Genomic DNA, 6,081 nt, shown 5'->3' on the forward strand with positions numbered 1-6,081 from the left:
TTCCACTTTACGTTGGTAAAAGATGAACTCAAGAGTTAGAGGAGGGTGGTGTTCACTATCAGTTTTCTCCTTAGCCTATCATTTAAAAATTAGGGAAGGCTATCGCACGAGCAGTTTTGCGCGCGAAATTCAAAAATAAAATACAGTTAATTTTATTTAGATAATTTATACAGTTTCTTCAATAATAACGTAAAACTACTCCTAGTTAACTCTTTGGAGGAACCGGGGTTCGAACCCGGGACTTCTCACATGCAAAGCGAGCGCTCTACCACTGAGCTACACCCCCTCGTACAGTTCGTTGCCTCGTTTATTCATTTCTTTATTTCCTGTTGAGTTTTAATACTTGCCTCCAGTATTTAGGTTTTGAAAGCGTTACTGGATTTGGTGTCTCGTACTAAATAAGTCGATGGGTTTGTCGTTTTTTACCAGACTAGGCTGAACCTGACTTTCCCTGGTCCAAAACATGCACCAAATACCCGATAAATTAGAAGAATTTAGATAATTGCGTCAAGGTTGTTCTGACAATGTAATTCTTTTTCAAAATATTATTTCCCATTTCGACAATAAAAAAAAACTTGATTAGTTTTATTTTAATTTATGTAGTATGTATGTTAGAAGACCGAGGAGAAACTACACAAAAAGCATGATCACGTGCCTTTGTTAGTATGACGTCATAAGTTTCACTGAACGTCTATTTATTAATTTAGTCTTTAATGTATTTAATTAATATTATTAGTATCGCTAAATTATTACCAAGTGTATGGCTAACTTTGAGTAACGACCATTTATTAATTTTTTAGTTCTTAAATATTTAATTGAACTGTGACCGATATCTTAAAAAAAAAACAAAAAAAGCATAAATGATATTTAAAAATGTTTCTGTCCATTTACATAATGTGTCTCAAACAATCATAAAATTTATCTAACTATTTATGTTACGTCAGGGATCATAAGAATTGGAACTATATATATTTGTTGTCTATATATTTATCAAATGTGTTAAATTCAGTTTGTGTATTCAGTTATGTTTTCTTCTTTGTCATCCTGCCTCTTCATGGTGTACCCCCGGTGGGACAGCAGTAACTCTACGGATTTTCAACGCTAAAATTCCGAGGTTCGATTCTCAAGCGGTGCTAATGGTGGGGTGTCAAATGAGTAATTCATTTCGAATTCTTCAATCCACAGCGAACTGTCAATGCAGAGATCAATATTGAGCAATTGGAATGTGTAAAATCAAGCCCTTCATCAGAAACGCCATTCACTCGTCAGTCGGAAAGGTGTTCTTCTTCTCCACGACAATGCACGTCCACATGTGGCACGTTTGACGCAACACATGATTATGGAGTTTGATTGGGAAGATTTCCCCCACCCACCATATTTTCCAGATATGGCACCATCAGATTACCAGTTTTTCATTCGCTGCAACACCATCTTAATGGGAATACATATGCAAATATGGAAGGGGTTAAAGAGGACATCGACATGTTTTTTGCTTAAAGCCAGGTGATTTCTTTAATCAGGGAATTAACAACCTGATTTTAAGATGGAAAAGCATCATCGATAAGAATGGAGATTATTTCATATAATAAATGTTTTGTTTTGATGTATAAGTTGTTCGTTAATTTTTTGATGACCTAACTGAAATACAGTATAGTATCTATCATGCTATAAGTCTAACTCCACTTGCCTTAGAGAAAATACTAAAGTTCAGTTAAAATTTGCAAAAACGCAAAACATATGAAGGCTAATTATTTGAAAATTACCATAAGGAAAATGTGATGAAATGCAAAACGTTAGCCTTATAATTAAATGGAAATACAGATCTATTTATTACTTGTTTGCAATAACTACATGTTTCAAATAAAAGTATTATCTGGCCGAAGTAAACGTACAAAAAAAAACTCTCCTGATCAATAAAGTTTCATTCGTAACTTGCATATTTATTTCTCACTGTCTTTTTATATCTTGAAACAAACATATTTCACATATTAATGATCTTTAAATTATTTTACGTTATTATTCCTTGTGTCCACTGTTGTTTCGAACATAAACTATACGTTCCTATTCATTGTATCCATTGTTGTTTGGAACATATATTATTTTACGTTCCTATTCCTTGTGTCCACTGTTGTTTCGAACATTCCTTGTTTCCACTGTTATTTGGAACATAAATTATTTTACGTTCCTATTCCGTGTGTCCACTGTTGTTTCGAACATAAACTATACGTTCCTATTCCTTGTGTCCACTGTTGTTTTGAACATAAACTATACGTTCCTATTCCTTGTGTTCACTGTTGTTTCGAACATGTCTTGTTTCCACTGTTATTTGGAACATAAATTATTTTACGTTCCTATTCCGTGTGTCCACTGTTGTTTCGAACGTAAACTATACGTTCCTATTCCTTGTGTCCACTGTTGTTTCGAACATAAACTATACGTTCCTATTCCTTGTGTTCACTGTTGTTTCGAACATAAACTACCTGTTCCATTTTACTAGAACTTGTTTTATCGTTGATTAACTTTCAATGGTATGTCGGGTAAAGCATTGTTTGCGATAGATAGTAATTAAATAAACATAAAAAATATTGTTAAACGACAACGTAAAACAAACGCAGCTTCAGTAATACAATACAAATAAAAAAAGTGAGTCATTTCAGAATCTGAGCGAAGAAAAAAAAAGCGTATTTTGTCTATGGAATTTATATATATCTTTGAGTCTTTCCACAAAGTGTATACGGAAATATTTCAGCAGATTCCTTTTAAAGGAATATTTCCTTTCTGCTATAAGAGGAAGAAAATGTTCTATCTTTAAATAATTCACGTAAATTAAATTTTCATTGACTCATTTTGATTCTCTGTTTTAGTAGGTAATATAGACGATTTAATTACTGTTTATTACACGCGATGGTGAATGTTAACATAAAAGTATAGCATTGAAGGCTTTACGACGTATATTGTATAAAATATTTAGTGTTGGCTCTCTCTGTCTGAATAGGTGAATGAATATCAAGATCCTGGATAACTAACGTGTTAATATAATAATTTATTAATAAAGTCAGATACTGTAAGCATTTTATATTACGGTTATTTGTTGGAAAGGTCGTATTACTGTATTGTCAGATGTTGCTTGGAGTTCCGTGGAGCCCTCCAGCGGAATGTCTACGGACTTACAACGCTAGAAACCGGGTTTCGATACCCGTAGTGGGCAGAGTACAGATAGCCCTTTCTGTAGCTTTGTGCTTAACTACAAAAAAACAAACAAGCGTTTCGTGGAGCCAGATATTTCTACCTAACTACTCAAGTAGTCAAACTGTTCAGTAAAACGAACAAACGACCACTACAACAATAAAGAAAAACAAACTAGTTCACGCGGTATATTCATCGAAGAGTTACAGGTTACACGTTTTCCCAAGTAAATAGTTATTTTTATGGATGTCTTCTGCCTAGAGTTGTTCTTCCTTCCTGATATGACGTCTCGGGTTCTATGCTAAGCCCTTCTTCAGACTTGTGGTTCAACAAAGAACCCAAAATGTCATCTCAGGAAGGAAGAACAATTACGTTCAGATGAATGCCGAAACAAGTTCTTAAAGAAGTAGCTTTATTTGAGCCATTAAAGAATTAGAATAAACTGTACTGAAGAAAACAACAAAGCATTCGAGATTATGATCTACATTTCTATTAAGAATAAAAATACAATGAATTTCTTCTTATATCTATTTCATATACCCCTCCCCCTCCATCTGGTTTTTTTGAACACGTTTTTTTTTCTGAAATATTTATGCACCAAATTGCTTGAAACTCCTGGCCTTGATACTTACGTATATAAAGATGTCTACATCCAGTTCTCGTCGAATTGAAAGTAACTTCTTTGATCCCTCAAGGTTTCGAAGTAAGAGGTAAAATTTCTCAGAGAATAAATAATATTCCACATTAGCGTGACTAAGTAATTCTAACCGCTAATCAGTTACTGAAAGGAAGTAGATTACTTTAGTCTGATTTAAATTCTAATCAGGAAAATTAATTACTATTCGGATCAGAGATCTGGGAGAAAGAGCACAGGGTCCAGAGAATCAATTAAAATTAATGAAATAATGATTGCCTTTCCTACAGCCAATTTGTCAAAAAAAAAAACTTGTATTATTTTTAAAACAAAAGAAGAAGAAAAAAATCCGATATACGTTGGCTTTCATCCCTCTAGCTGTTCAGAGCTATAGCAATGCATACCACGCACTTCACGTGATCATATAACGCATGTTGTTGATTGGTCATAAACAAACAATCGGGTTACAGGACGTAGTCCAAAGTTGCCCTTTGTGCACGCTCATGGCACGTGTCTTTTTATCAAACCACCTATCGTGATAGATGACAATATAAATCGTGGATATAATTTTATGCTACCTAAAGAGTATATGACCCGGGCTTGTAATACGCTAATTACTATTTTAAAACAGAATTATATATACTAGTGAACTAGAGTCGTCGAAGATTATTCAAAATTAATGACTTTATTGAAAAGTTATGTAACATGGCTTCAATTATAGAAGATTTAATGATATCATAAAAATCTATATATGAATATACATAGATATATAACAACACATGCATATATATATATATATATATATATGCCTGCCGGGAATAACATTGGAGATCACCAACAGTCAACACTACTTTGTTTAATTACGTCTTAAGATTATGTCTGAGTTTTAGTAATATAAGAACTTCACTGGTAAATCTGTTTCTTGGTTAAACCTTTGCCAATCAGATTGAATCAGAAGCAGAAAAAAAGTTTTAAGTCCATAGTAAACCCATTTTAACTGCTGTTACTATTTCATTCTATTTCAGCTACTAGAATTCCATTTTACTATTCCATTCTGAAGTTTCTGTACAGAACTATAACCATTCTATTTCAGCTACTAGAATTCCATTTTACTATTCCATTCTGAAGTTTTTGTACAGAACTATAACCATTCTATTTCAGCTACTAGAATCCCATTTTACTATTCTATTCTGAAGTTTCTGTACAGAACTATAACCATTCTATTTCAACTACTAGAATTCCATTTTAAAGTTTTTATTCAGAACTGTACTCAACTTCTAGTACTTCTTTAGGAAGTATTTGTTCAGAAATGGTTTTGTAATTTTGTTTCAACTGTTAATATTCTACTTTGAAGTTTCTGTACAGCATTACAGTCAAGCTGTTCCAGCTGCTATATTATTCCGTTTAAAAGTTTCTGTAGAGTTCTGTAATCAGTCCGTTTCCAATGCTATATTATTCCATTTTTAGCTTTCTGTACAAAACTACAGTCATCCTGTTTCAGTTGCTGGTGTTCCCTGTGGCTCATCTGTAAGCCTGCTGGCTTACAACGCTGAAAATAGGGTTTCGATACTCGTGGCTGGCAGAGCACAGAGAGCCCATTGTGTAGCTTTAACAGAAACTAACTAACTAAATCAATTGGTGTAGTATTTCCATTTTGAAGTTTTTCTACAAAACAGTATTGTCATTCTGTTTAACTACCTAAGTGTGCTATTTTGAAGATTCTGTATAGTTCCGTTATCAAACCCGATAGTGTTCAATTTTGAGGTTTAATATACAGAACCGTGATAATACTGTTTCATTTTTTAACATTTCATTTTGAAGTTTATGTATAAAACTATAGTAGTTAATAATCCATTTTAAAACTTTATTTACAGAATTATCACAACCTACAGAGACAGACAGACCTGTCTAATTCATTTCTTTTTTTATACTTTTATTCTCTAGGTTATGTAAAGGTGTATTCATATTTAACTAATTTAATCTATAGTTAGGATTTTGTCTTTAAGCTTGTGTTCCAATCAAATCTATGATTCAAAAACAAACGTTTAATCTGTACATACGTTAATTTAGGAAATAAAAAAAAAGAGTTAAAAAAGACGAAAAACCTGCCTAATTTATACCTTCGTACCGGAAAAATGCTAAATGTGATGAAAAACATTTCAAATAGCTTTTCGACGGTTGCTTAAATTTTTATCAAAAAAAAGAACGACCTGAAAATGGGAAAGGTTTCATTATACGGTATCATTTCGACGTTTCTCGTT

At 32.9% G+C, this 6,081-nt stretch overlaps 1 non-coding gene across 1 annotated transcript; it reads right to left on the reverse strand.

Annotated features, from left to right (window-relative positions):
* Positions 1–214: 214 nt before the first annotated feature.
* On the reverse strand, positions 215–286 carry Trnaa-ugc. The gene has a single exon. It is a non-coding gene; the product is annotated as a tRNA-Ala (tRNA).
* Positions 287–6,081: the final 5,795 nt, after the last annotated feature.

This window comes from Limulus polyphemus, unplaced genomic scaffold (assembly GCF_000517525.1).
Source record: "Limulus polyphemus unplaced genomic scaffold, Limulus_polyphemus-2.1.2 Scaffold424, whole genome shotgun sequence".
NCBI lineage: Eukaryota > Metazoa > Arthropoda > Merostomata > Xiphosura > Limulidae > Limulus > Limulus polyphemus.